The sequence below is a fragment of the Bombus fervidus genome, chromosome 12 (genome assembly GCF_041682495.2).
Source record: "Bombus fervidus isolate BK054 chromosome 12, iyBomFerv1, whole genome shotgun sequence".
NCBI lineage: Eukaryota > Metazoa > Arthropoda > Insecta > Hymenoptera > Apidae > Bombus > Bombus fervidus.
The window spans coordinates 3,197,417-3,210,823 of record NC_091528.1 but is presented as its reverse complement, the minus strand read 5'-3'; the positions used below and the strand labels follow the sequence as shown (position 1 = coordinate 3,210,823).

General features: G+C 38.1%; 1 protein-coding gene across 4 annotated transcripts in view; it reads left to right on the top strand.

Moving 5' to 3' along the window:
- Myo10a (unconventional myosin 10A) overlaps positions 1-13,407 on the top strand; it is a 62,011-nt gene that overhangs the window by 32,780 nt on the left and 15,824 nt on the right. The gene's annotated exons all lie outside the window — the stretch shown is intronic.

Here is a 13,407-nt window from a genome sequence, read left to right as displayed (position 1 = left end):
TTTAGTAGAAGCAGATAGTAAAAAGCAACTCGTACAAAACTAATTAACATTCGTTCAGTTCTTTTACTTTACTCTACAAAAGCATTGCGTTCAATGTTATAATAAATGCTTAAACACATATAGATATATGTTCCAGCAATATTCCATGGAATTCTATGGATGTAGGTTAATTTTATTTGAATAGATCAAGTAACGATTAATTCTACAGTATACGAATCTTGTAATTAATAGCAAATATATTTTAAATTTCTAATCCGTTCCCCAACTCAACTACTACAAGATTCAGGAATATTTAAAAATCTTCATTAAGTCGTCTTCGTCCATCTAATGAACCTAATTCAAATCTGTCTTCTGATCTTCTCATTTTACCTCTGGTTCAAACATAAAACACTTCCACGCTGTTACTTGTCACTGTTCAGCTTTAATTATTCAATCGTATTCATTAGAACAGTCATTCAACAGATAAATTAACGATCTTCACAACACTATGCCCGCTCTATCGCGGAAAGCTAATTGCTTTAAGGCTCGTTGAAATTATTCAAATTACCCGATTCGAAGTAAAGACAACTTTGAACAAAAATCCTTTGAGGTTTCTATACTTATCCTCATTCATCAAGCTACTTGACTACGAGTAATCTAACACATGTTTGCTACATGTACATGATACTTTTCTTCAGACCAAGTAACTCGATTTGTATGAAAACAAATTTGAAGCGAAGCAATTTGACTAATCTGAAGGAGATTTTACGTTCGTTATCCCGTGCATGGTAGCAGAACGAAACTGCCGAGATCCTCGAAGGTCGGCGGCTGTGTTCGAAACTTGCGCAATTAATCGCAGACACGCTGCCTAGGTGAAGTAACGCGATCGCACGTGTGGAAATCGGTACGTGGCTGTAATAAGCGGTCCACGAGGGATAACGACGAGGAAAGGCAAGCCTGGGGCCGTGCGTCCAACACCAACGACAGACATCGCATTCCACCGCGATAATGCGTGGGTAGCGGAAAGCAAACCCACGATTTCCTCGAGAAAAGACGATCCTGGATAACGACGTCCCGGAGGAAATGTCTACGCGTGTCGCTTCAGCGTAGAAAAACAGAATCATAGCCCCGAGCTTGACATAATATACCTGATAGCTCCGTTAGGATGAGTTTTAACCTTCAGCCTAATATTCCGGCTAGCAAAGACGTGTATAGGGTTGATCAATCATTCCTGGAACGAACTGAATGTTCCTACGATTTTCTCATTTTCTTGTCGTTCTGTCATTTACGTCCACTGATGCGTTTACTGGTTTTACGTTCATTTGTGAGATAATCTACGCGACGGTTCTGCGATCGTTTACTCCCGTTGGATTGCCGGCGATCAAGCTGCGATTAGGTGTATGCAATTTCGTTTTGAAATCTTAGAATTGCAAACCTAGATATTTGTAAAACATGATATTATTTATTCTTTTAGATTTCTTTGTGTCTCGACGCTGTTAATCAAAAGAGTATATGAATAATCAAGGAGCTGGAAAGTACATATGCATTAGGTATAAGAGAAGGTTCTATACTTTGATCAAAATTTGGTGAAGTTTTTGATAGTTAGAAGTCTGTCTTACTTATCTCAAATTGTTTCCTCTTTTTCTTTACTTCTCTTTCTTCTTTGCATCCTTCTTTTCTAACAACTGAATCCGCGTGATCCTTTGATGAAACATGTATTACGCTTCTCTGATAATCACTGAACTGTTTCTAGATTGGGTTAATAGGTTAATCAATCTTGTAATGACTCTAATTACTCATTAGGAATGTATGAGCAACAGTTACCTGAAATATTTGGTCCGAGGAGAAAGGAATGTTTCGATGGCATGATTAGATTAATAATTGGTTCAGGTAACGTTGCATCAAACGAATACTTCATCTCGATTCGTGTTTCAACCACGATTTTCTACCATCACAAAAAAGTTAAATCGTATCGAACCATGAAATTAGATCACGCAATCATGATTTCGCATCTTTAATTCGTATTATTAAGGATCATTTAAATATTAATACTGAAAGTAAGTGACGAACCCTGACGCCGATCAAAAAGGAAATAGAAAATTCGTGTGACTCACGTGTGTTTTGTATAATTTTAAATCGCGCAATTAAATGGTAAACCTGAATGGTTCGAATAGAAGAATAAATCTTACATTTACGAGACTTATGAGATAAAGTCAGAGTCCATATAAAAGTAGCCATTATTCGCCATGAAACAAACCGTGTATTAATCCAACTGGTTTCGGTGTTAATCAATCAAGGACATTCTAAGCAACAGTTTCCTGTCGAAATACCTCGAATCCAATCAATTTCCCGATTCAGCGAACTTACTTATTCTTTACCAATATGCATAATTAAAACACAAAACATTTGTATACCTCTCGAGTTTTTTACGTGATATTCAAATCATTCCTGTTATGAAACACTCAACAGTATTCCTAAATAGAGATTATCAAAGTTATAAAGAAACGGCCCGCGATAAGAACCCTGGTAGTTGCGAAACGGGGCGCAACAATAGCTTCTAATCTTGTCAACTGTTACGAATAGGATCTCGATTAATTATCATAATTATCATACATCTATCGTCGAATATTTAAAAAACCGTTGTCTGATGCTTCGTATAACCGTTATACCGAAATCTTCTTATATCGCCATTTATTCCTCGTCCACTGATATTATCTTATGCTAAAAAATGACTCTATATAGTGATTAAAATTAGCCAATTTTTATACGAAAATAGTTTTACTCTTTGACAATTTGTCCCCCTTTTTGTGATTTATAATTTACTCCATAAAAAAAGATAGCAAAGCGATTCGAATAGAGACGAATTCATTGGAAGATACAGACCACATATTCAAGTATTGAATTTTATTACGCTCACCGCGAACGTCGGTCCAGTCAATCCATCAGTCCTATCATTTTACCTCTGCGATCAGTGGCGCAGCGATATTCCTATAGCTATCGCTCGAGCAAGAGAGAATGAAGCATCGAGCGCCTCCGTGAGGACGTTTTAATTTTTTTATTTTCGATTTACACTTCCCATTTTTCCTCAATGCAGATCACTTTCTTATTTTTTCTTTATTTCAATAAGGAGAAATTGTTTCCTTCTCTGACCAGGCAATTATTCTTTGTACAAAATTTTAGAGCTGTAAATTTTATGAAAATATACCAATTAAAAAAAATCTTGATTTTATAACGAAAGCAAACCTTTTTGTAAACATTCTTAACGAAATTATATTTTTCCAAAGATTGTGAGGTATATCTAGAAAACCGAGGTCGTTATCCATCGGCACTTTATCAGGGACGATCGAAAACTGTCTACGCTGATGATAGACCATCGATATCTTCTCTTGTGCGGCGAGAAAGAAAAGAAGAAGGAGGCATTGGCCAGCATATATGACCACTCACTGGAAACGTAATTTACACTAGGCGTTGCCCGAGGTTGCCTCGTTACATTACATAGTATCATGCCGTTAGAATTTCCAAGTCGATCGTCGTTAATTGGTGTTGGGCGATCGCTTGCGGTTCGACCGCTTGTGTGTAGCCATTTCAAGAGCAAAGAAAAGGGGCTTTGAAGAAAAAAGGGGCGATTCAGTTCCGTTTCTGTTCAACCGTGAAAGAAGCTTATGCACGTCACATGGAATTCATCGTGACATATTTTCTTCGCCTTCTTTGTTCGTTTCTTTTTTACCTTTGACGAACGTTGCACAAGAAGCACACGATACCAGATAATATTTATTTATTTCGCGTTTCTATGACGCACAATTTTACAGGCTGTTACCTTTTTAGCACTGTTTTAGTGCCCGAGATCTGGAATACATTTGTAATAAATTTCAACCTCATAAATGTCTCCCTGAATAAGATAGGAATTTATTGGCCGGTACATAGCTTCACGGCTCGTGTTAGCCGTTTGGATTAAATGAATTTTAAGCAGAATACAGTATTTGATCCACTTTTTTAATGGTACAAAAAATCGTGGAAGTTTCGTTGAAATTCAACAGCGATATAAATTCCTCGCATAATCCGAAAATTAATTGAAGATTTATCGAGGCGTCAATGAATCACAACGAAAGGAAAGTCATTACTGCAGATAATGGAGCTAAAAGAAATATTACATTACTAAGGAATGTAACGTATTTAATTCGCGATAGAAAGCTCCAAAAGAAACAGATTACAGTACTAACGATATATCACAATTTCTAGAGCTGCTGTTGAAAATTGATCGCACGTCAATTGCGAATGATAGATCGATCATCAATTACGTACTTGCCCTTGATGTTTAACAGGTGTAGCACAAGAATGTTTATAAAACATCTCGTTCGAATTATTCGTATTCAAAGACAGACATGAAATTGAACGAAAACTTTCTTCCAGTGATGAATGGTCCAGGATACATTAAGTATTCCTAAAGAGAATTTGCAATTCAGAGAAAAGATTTACGGCTGTATAATTTGAGCCGAGATCACAACTTACATTTGTCCATTAATCAGATTTACTGAATATTGAAGTCATTTAGTGGGCGTAGACCATACTTTCTACTTACTCTGATTGTATTTTCTTTATAAAGAAGATAACACGAAGAAAAGGTAGAGGTATCGTACAAATTTGGCTGCGAAATTCGAAAGACACAATTCTACATTTGTCATTGATCGTCGTTAACGTTTGTCGCTAGGAGAATAGATCGACGAGTATAATTAAATTCATTAAACTCGCTAGTCACACATTAGACAATGAGAATGGGAATATAATTGACCATTATTGTGAGGGATTGTCGGAACATGCGTGTTTTAAAAAAAGCATCGGTATAAAGGCTTCGAAGACGGCGACTTCTTCCGGCCAGCTAGAGCTAGGCCATTGTAAGAAAGTACGCAACGTCGCGGTTCGTGCACGATGTCGTCACTTCGCTCGTGACAAAAGAGGCAAACAACAATTTATTACCGGTTTTGCACCTTCCCAATGTTTTTTCCGCCTTCGATGAGCCTACGTTTACTGGAAAACTTTCACTGCGATCCCATGTCCATCGTTCCACTTGTGTCACAATTTGAAAACTCTGTTCCGTGAAATAAACTCGAGGAATTGTAACTGAGGCAACAAAGTGGCGTATTTTCGAAGACTCCAAGCTGAGGATTCAGCGAGTCTCCGAGAATTGAGTAGCACTTACGAATGCTGTGCCATGTTGCACGATTTACGATGCAATTCGAAGTCGCATTATATACCAATCACATCTTTACATTCCACGTTACGAGCGAGGGCAAAGAAAAAAGAAGACCCTGTCGGCGCGTAGGAAATGTCAATTCGTCTTGCCCCGGAGTCTATCGTTCCTTCTCTCTTTCTCTCGATTCGCGCGATCACGCAATAAGAAGTTCCTCGACCAATTGTAAACACCTCATTCCTGTGCACAGGTGCATCGGTGAGCGAGTGCGTGGCGCATACGTTACGAGAAATTCGATCTCTCCGTTTATAGGTTTCTCCATTCAATAAAAAATCAACTGTTGTACAGACGTGCTTGTGTAATTACACGACGAGGAAAGGTACCATCGAACCGGTTGGAGTCAAGCAATTCGCCTTCCGCAACGGAGCAAGCCGCCTCTTATCGCAATAAATTTCTTTCAATAAACGAATCTAACTGCATTCTTGCGCTGATTTACGTGTGGTTGTCATCTGATAGACTGGAATTGTAATAATCAGCTGTTAACTGAGTCATTTCTTTCTCTTTCTCTCTTCTATCTAGATTAGTAATCACATCATGACGAGCCCGTTTCTCTTTCCGATTAAATGAAACGTTGACGATACATGATGTTTCTAGCACGTCCAATATTTCCTATGTCATAGTTACGTCACAAAGATATCAAAGATATTATTCGATTCCAAGGAATTAAAAGAGTAAATCCTTGATTTAGAAAATAGTTTAGCTCCGAGCTTCTTTTGACCACTATAGTAGAAAATCGTTGATAAATTGTTCCTTTTGGTGGAAACTTGTTACGGCCAATAATTAAAGAAGAGCAAAATTTTTAAAGTACGTATACACCAAGATACGTAGCATATAATTACTAGAATCACCAAAACATAACTGTAAGCACCGCTAACTAGACAAGAACAGAGAGCGGTACTCTGTACGAATCTCTCCTGATTAGCAAACAACGAAGGTAGAAACCAACTTAGAACCATGTCGAAACGAACATTTCGATCCCAGGCTATCTATCCTGGCGAATGCTCAGAGCAGCGTATCGAAGGAATCGTTGGATCGCCGCGACGTGCACGTCGACAATTAAGCCGCCACGTGAAATTTCGAAGAAACGTGTCGAACCATAGAAAACTTGAATTTCCTCTTTTCGTTTATTCGAGGCAGTTTTGCGGATCGGATGCACATCGTTGCATGCGTGGCAGCTCAGCTACGTCGGATATATTCCCCAGCTGGAAGGAGTCGAAGCCACGTAACGTTCAGGCGCGCAACTACTTAGGCTTCTTTCAAGCGATTCAGAGTTCAAGCAACTCGTGTTTACCGGAGGCAACACCTTCTTTCTCGCGTACGCGATACCAGCTTGGAGACCGGAAGCCGTTTGAATTGCTAATGACCCTGGCAACGATCTTTATCTCCCACTGACACTCGGTGTCTGGCCTAAATTCTCTGGTGGCGTCCTTCCAGATCTACAAGGTGTCCTGAACCATCACGTGTCGTCGGTGAATCGTCTTTGCACCCTGTGCAAAAGGGTCGAGCGTACAGTACAACGACAATGGTGGCAGTAAAGTGTATCGTGTTCTATACAAGTTATTTCAGACACAGCAAATTTGAGAACTCATTACATTTTTTTGTTTAATTTCTTGCCTTATCAGAACTTGAATATAAATTACTTTATTACTATGAAATTTACAATATTATTAGGAACGTTAGATATACTACGTGAAGAGAGAGCAACAGATATTCTCAGTAGTACGAATTCTAATTATATAAACTGTTTGTCCCTCCGACAAGTCCGAAGAATTAAAATTAACCTTTTCTTGCAAATACCTTCGTTGAATGGAAACCATAATTCATGTTGTAAGTGACGAAACGGTACAAAGAAAGGAATTAACGAGAAATAATTTCGGTGAAATTTCCTAGGCATCATGTTAGAGGATATCTATACAGCAAAGGAAAGTTTGTCGGAAGTACGAAAAGACATTAGCTAAGCATGTCGCAACGTCTCTTCTCAGAGAACTAATGACATGTAGTGTTTTACGCGTATGAGATCGAAGAAGCTGTAATAGTTGCATTGCTAAAGAATCTCTGTATTTTTTAAGGCGAATCTTCATGAACAGTTTCACTTGTCTTCTTTAGATTTCTACTATTCTGTGTCAGCCTTTTTCCTAAGGCTTGACGAGAGAAGTGTCGCAAGTGTTCGATGGCTGCGTTTCATTTTCGTTAAAGGTAGACGTGCAGCGTTTAAGAAACAGAAGTTGCGATAGATCGGACGTTAGAAATGGAAAATGTGTCTCCGAATCGCGAAACAGGGGAGAGTTTTCTAAGTCGACTAGTCTTTCCGGTCATGACGGGTACCTTTTACAGCGGTCGATCGCGTTCAGAGAACAGATTTCGCCTCGATCACGCACTTTTCGCCACATTGTAACGTCTCGTGGCGAGATCACCAGGGGAAAAAAAGTCCAAGAAAAATGCGAGTCGTTAGAAAATTGTGAACAGGGGGAACGGTAGGCGAGAAAGCGTTGAGAACGTTTCACGATGAGTCGAACGGAAATTGGATCGAGTTTCCTTAAAATGGAAGCCACAAAAATCGCTGTTTCATCAAAGTTGAACGAAACCACGAGAAACTACTCCTTTTAAGGTATACAATTTCATAATTCTCTTTTTATAAAAGGGTCTATAATTTTATGGATATTCTTTCGAAATAGCTTCAATACAACAAATATAATTTACTAACTGACCTGTAACTATAACCTGTTAATTACATTTCTTATTTGAAGAGCCTGTAGACATGGAGTAAATCGCTAATTGCAATTCATTTTATCGCTAATTCGCTATATAGTCTCCCCTAGAGGAGGATACAATGGTTAACGAATCCCCTGTCTCATCGTGGTTGCTAAATCATCAATGATTTCATAGCATAGAAAAAGAGAAAGATGGAGGTTGTAAGGTCGCGTACGTAGAAACGTGGGAACGCGTGTCTTCAGATTCGAAACGTATAAAGATCCTTGATCCTTCCGGCGGAGGATGAGAATCGACGCTCGAGTTACATTTTCGGGAGACCTAATCATACTTGATACTTACCAAAATATTCTAAAATTTCTAGAAAAATTTCTTAGGTAATATATAAAATACCCGAAACTCACAAAATACAATGCTGGGAACGGAAAAGAGGATATCGTAGCTTTTGGAAATGGGGATAGGGCTATGGTTTAACGAGCAAGATGTTTCTCGACCGGGCTCACGTATTATGAGACCCTTTTCAGGGTCCCAAGTGTAATTGGTCGTTTCCGTTAACGACAGGTGCGCCTGCTGTTACACGGACACGCATGAATCACGTACATCTTTTGTGTAGCTTCTTTTCTGATCGAAAATTTAAAGCGATGGGCTTCGTCTTTTCATGCTCTCGACGAATTTGTATTCTTACAAAAGACTGTTTACAATGGACAGAATTCTTTCCGCTTATATATCGAAGAAAGAAAACGAAGGAGTTTATTATTATTGTAATCGAGAGTTTAGAAAAATAATTAATTTCAATAGATAGAGTAGATTTAAATATCAAAAGATATGCAAGTTACTTTCCCGAGTAGGAATCTTTTTTGCCAAGTATGTATATCTATCGACTGAAAAAATTACAATCATTCGTGATATCCAACTATCACTTCCGACTTTTCCCTTCCCTCTTTGATTTCTATTTTATTCACGGTTTCTACATGAAATTGTTTGTCGCGTTTATTACTTTACTTTGTGCACGAAAAAAAAGCAAGTATCCGTGAATTATCTTACTTAATAGAATTAACGTCTTGATCGATTATTAATTACGTACAATATTGTACAAATAATCTCTGATCGCTTATCGATCCGGTAGAAAAAGAAACACCGAAACAATTAATTTTCCTCGGACCAGATTTAATTTACTTCCTGTTTCCTCTTTGCGATTTCTCCTCTTCTCTCAACGTTCGCTTATTACCGACAGCGAGAGTCATTAAGCGGCTGTCTCCGGTGAAAACTTATGGCGACCCTTCGTCTTATACACAAACGAAGATTTTACATTGCAAGTAACTGACTTTTCAAGACGGAAATTAAAAGCATCTCCTTGATTCGATGGAACGAAAATTACCAATAAACTGTAATTCAACGCTTGGAAGTACTCACATCAAATAAATTTTGGAACAAAAATATTAACAGATATCGCTGGTTTCTTCTTTAACAAATAAAAATTAGAAATATCGAATTAATAAACACGAACGACGACTAAAGTATAAAATTTGTACTAGAGAAACAAAAGTGAAATTAATTTTAAATACTATTACCAAAGATTATTCAAATCTCCAAAAATGTACCATTGTAAATTTATGAAATTTTTACAAACGCCTATGAATTGGTGATTCCAGTAATTTCAGTGTAAAGGAAACTTAATGAATATTAATGAAAGTACGTCTTCATAACTCTTTGCTTCAAATCGAAACAAAACAGATGGTGTTTAATGAAACAGGACGACTAGAAAATTTCACTCGCCAGTTACGAAATAAATGGGCATTCCTGCATCAACTAAGTGGAACCTTCTTATATTCTGATTTTTAATAATATAACGTGTATCGATATAGAATATTCCTTATTGATGTTCAATGAGACTATACTTCATGAATCGATGAATAATTGAAATCGTAGCTCATCGAGTATATAGAATACGAAGCAACTGGTAGAGATAAATTTTTCCGGCATTGTGACGCGAAGGAACGAAAGTCTCGTTATTATGTCATAAACATCACTGACCTATGTTAATTGGTCTTTAAGTTTCTCGTTCTTCCACTGACTGCTAAACACCCTACTAGTTCGCGTGCACGCACTATGCATTCGTAACAAGAAAACTGTATATCCAACACCATACTGTCATACCAATTAGGGAAATTAAATTCAGGAAAAATACAAAGGCGTCGCGAGTCTCGTGGCCAGTAAACAATTTACGATAATCATAGTTGAATGAAAAATTTCAAAGTTATCGGTGTATCTTGAAAATTTAATGACAAAAAGAAACTGATCGTATAAATCTCAGAAACTGCACGTGTGTAAGTTAGTTATAAAAGATATAGACAACGTTGCTGTTTTGTGCATAAATAGGTTGCTGAGCATCGTTTCAAATATCCATACGTATCCTGGTAGGAATCTCTTAACTTGTTCGTGACTCTCCAAGAATTTCCTAACAATTCCTAACGGTAACAATTACATTTCCATTACGAAATTACGGGCAATAACGCAATCGATCTGACCCAACTCGATCTTCCTATTCATTAAACTACTTATTGGTTATCCGTTCGTTCTTTTGAGAGAATTAAGGGAAAAGATTTTTACTCTACATTCCTTACTTTATTATGCGCATTCTGGTCGGTGCGTAATGAAAAATAAAACGGGAACGATGGAAAGGAGAAAGAGAGAGAGAGATAGGATGTTCTCAATGCATGGAATCAGTAGTGGGAATGAGATACTTTGACGGTCGTTGAGTCGATCGAAATACATTTCAATACCTTCTATCTTTTATCGAACGATTTCTAACAAAGAATCCCCGAAGAATGCAGAATCTTCGACATAAAGTGGACCAAACTGCAAACCATAAACTTCCTTCTTTCCATTCGTGCTTTTTTGGTTTTACGAATTTTGTACAATTTTTTTCTTTTTTCTTCCATATACACCAAAGAATCTTCTTCATCTTCTCCCATCTTTCTCACACACACGTCCTGTTTCCTTAACATTATAAGGTTGTCCTATACAAAATTTGCGCTAACTTTTAGGTACCCAAATTAAATGCTCGTGGGCACGCGACTTGATTTTGTCATCGTTGATAGGGTGCGACAAGTCTACGACATTCTTGATCTTTAAACTCAACATTTCTAGTCTTTACAAAAATCATTTACAAACACCCCTATCGTGCACTGTGTATACAATGATATGACGGTACCGCGTATTTTACATTTCTCATATATACTATTCAAATGATCAGCTCTCCTTTCCGATGAAAATGTTATAAATATGTCGAAAATGCATTCCAACGCTCTCCTATGATCCTTTCCAAAATTCACCGCATCCAGTTGCGATAGCTATTATACAAAGACCGAACCAATATTATGTTTCTTCCATCGCACCCACATATACTGAAACTTTTCCCCAAAGACCATATCCGAATTCCATATGCGTTCATTGACTTTCTCGATATCTCGCTCCTTGCATGTACGCGAGTATTTCGCGAATCTCTCACACCTCGAAAAAAGCAGACCCGCGTAAGTCACCACCTTCCCTCCATCTTTTCGCCACGCGATTCACTTGGAAACACAAACGAAACTATGTATCGAATGCCCATTACTGCGCGAAACGTACGCAAGTACACACCGTGTGTGGAAAGGCTCGACCCAGATATCGGTGTTTCGAACGTGCCGGCTAGTTAGAGCGCAGCCAGCAGGGAACAGCGCTGTCTATCGGAAGCCGCACAGCTCTTCAGTTCATCGACTGTCGTCGCGCGGTGCACGCTGGTGCAACGCTGCACACGGTGATCTTCCCGTGTACGCCGTACGTGCGTCTTCCGCTAGTCGTCCCTTCAGGCGAGAGAAACTTTGCGATCGCGCACGCGGATCCTCTTATCGCGTTGATACCGTGTGACCGGTGAGTGTCAGTGACTCGATCCTAGATAGCTTCGAGAATCAACGGTAAAAGTGATATGTGAGCCCTTCTTCCGCCGTTTCTTTCGATTTATTTTGTTATCTTGAACGTACCGTGCACTTTGATAAATTTTAAGTTGCAATATTTTTCAAGGATCGTCATGTTTGTTTAGGAGCCGATGAGAATTGTGGAAGTTATGACGAGATTAATGCAGCTTGATGAAGTTTATGTTGGAATACAACATCGACGAATTTTTAGAGATAATTTTTTACTTGGTGATTAACGAGCATTACAGAAGAGATCAGAGTTCGATGAATTTTAGGAAATCATCGGAGAATAGTAATATTGAAGTACGATGAGCGACGATATAATTACTCGACGTTGAGAAATAATTAAAGAACATATCGAACTACAAATTTTGTACATATTTCACTAATCTACTGAGTTTAACAAACTTCGTGGAATAATTAAAAAATATTAATACGGGAGTACGAAGATGGAAGAATCATTGTGGGTGTTTACTCGCTTAATGGATAACAAGGATAATGAAAGTAATTGGGTGATATTTTGTGGTTAGTTTACTGTGCAAACTCGAGACGATGCGCTTGCTCGTCTTCATAGACCAACTGCCGTCTTTTCTTTGAGGCATAATGAGGATATTTACAGTTGTCCTCTGTCATTTGTTGGAAGCACCTGTAATACCGACATTTACGATTTCAAAGTAACTGCTTTCACACTAATTACATCAGGAACCAACGAGTATTAAACTTTGGAGAAATTAGTCTGTTCTGTAGCTGGTTCGCGTGTTATAGGATTTCTGATTCCACTCGTTCGATAAAACACCGAGTAGAAAAAGTATCGAAGAAACGTGTTGCGTAACTAACAGGAGAATTCTACGAATGTGCCGCGTTAAGTGTGACGGTAAAAGAAAGAAGGAAACGCTTGCCAATCGAGTCTGTCAAATCAACACAGTCCATTTCTTGTCTCGACGACGTCCGTTTAAACGCACATCGCAACTTTTTTCTCCATTTGCGTAGTTTTGTTTGCATTAATCATTCCAACTTCTGGTATTTTACGTAACACGCGTTTCTTCCTCCGTTTGTTTTCTTGCATACGTTAAAATCGTTGCGGCGATTTGCAAGTTTCAGAAAAAAAGTACATTAATATCGACGCTTTCTGAATATTCAAATTACCTCTAGCTCCTTTCATAATTGTAAAAAATTACCCTCTTTTACATCAGTCTTCACTGAAAAATAGTATCTAGCTTTCTTCGAGCGATTCAAGTTATGCTTTTGTAGAAATGAGAATCTTTTAAATATTTTTTATCTGCTTTTGTAAAGTTAATCAGTTTCGAGGAACTCGTTACTATTTTACCACAAAATATTAAATTCGTCCCATTTTCACGCTGCTTAACAAATGACACGTATATTGTTCGTTATATACAATCGCACTCCGCTCGTAAATCGAGAAACTCATTAAAGATAGCCACGTTTAATGCAGCTCTCTGCTGTAATCATTCGATTACAGAGAATCATCACGATACTGTGTATCATCCTCAAAAT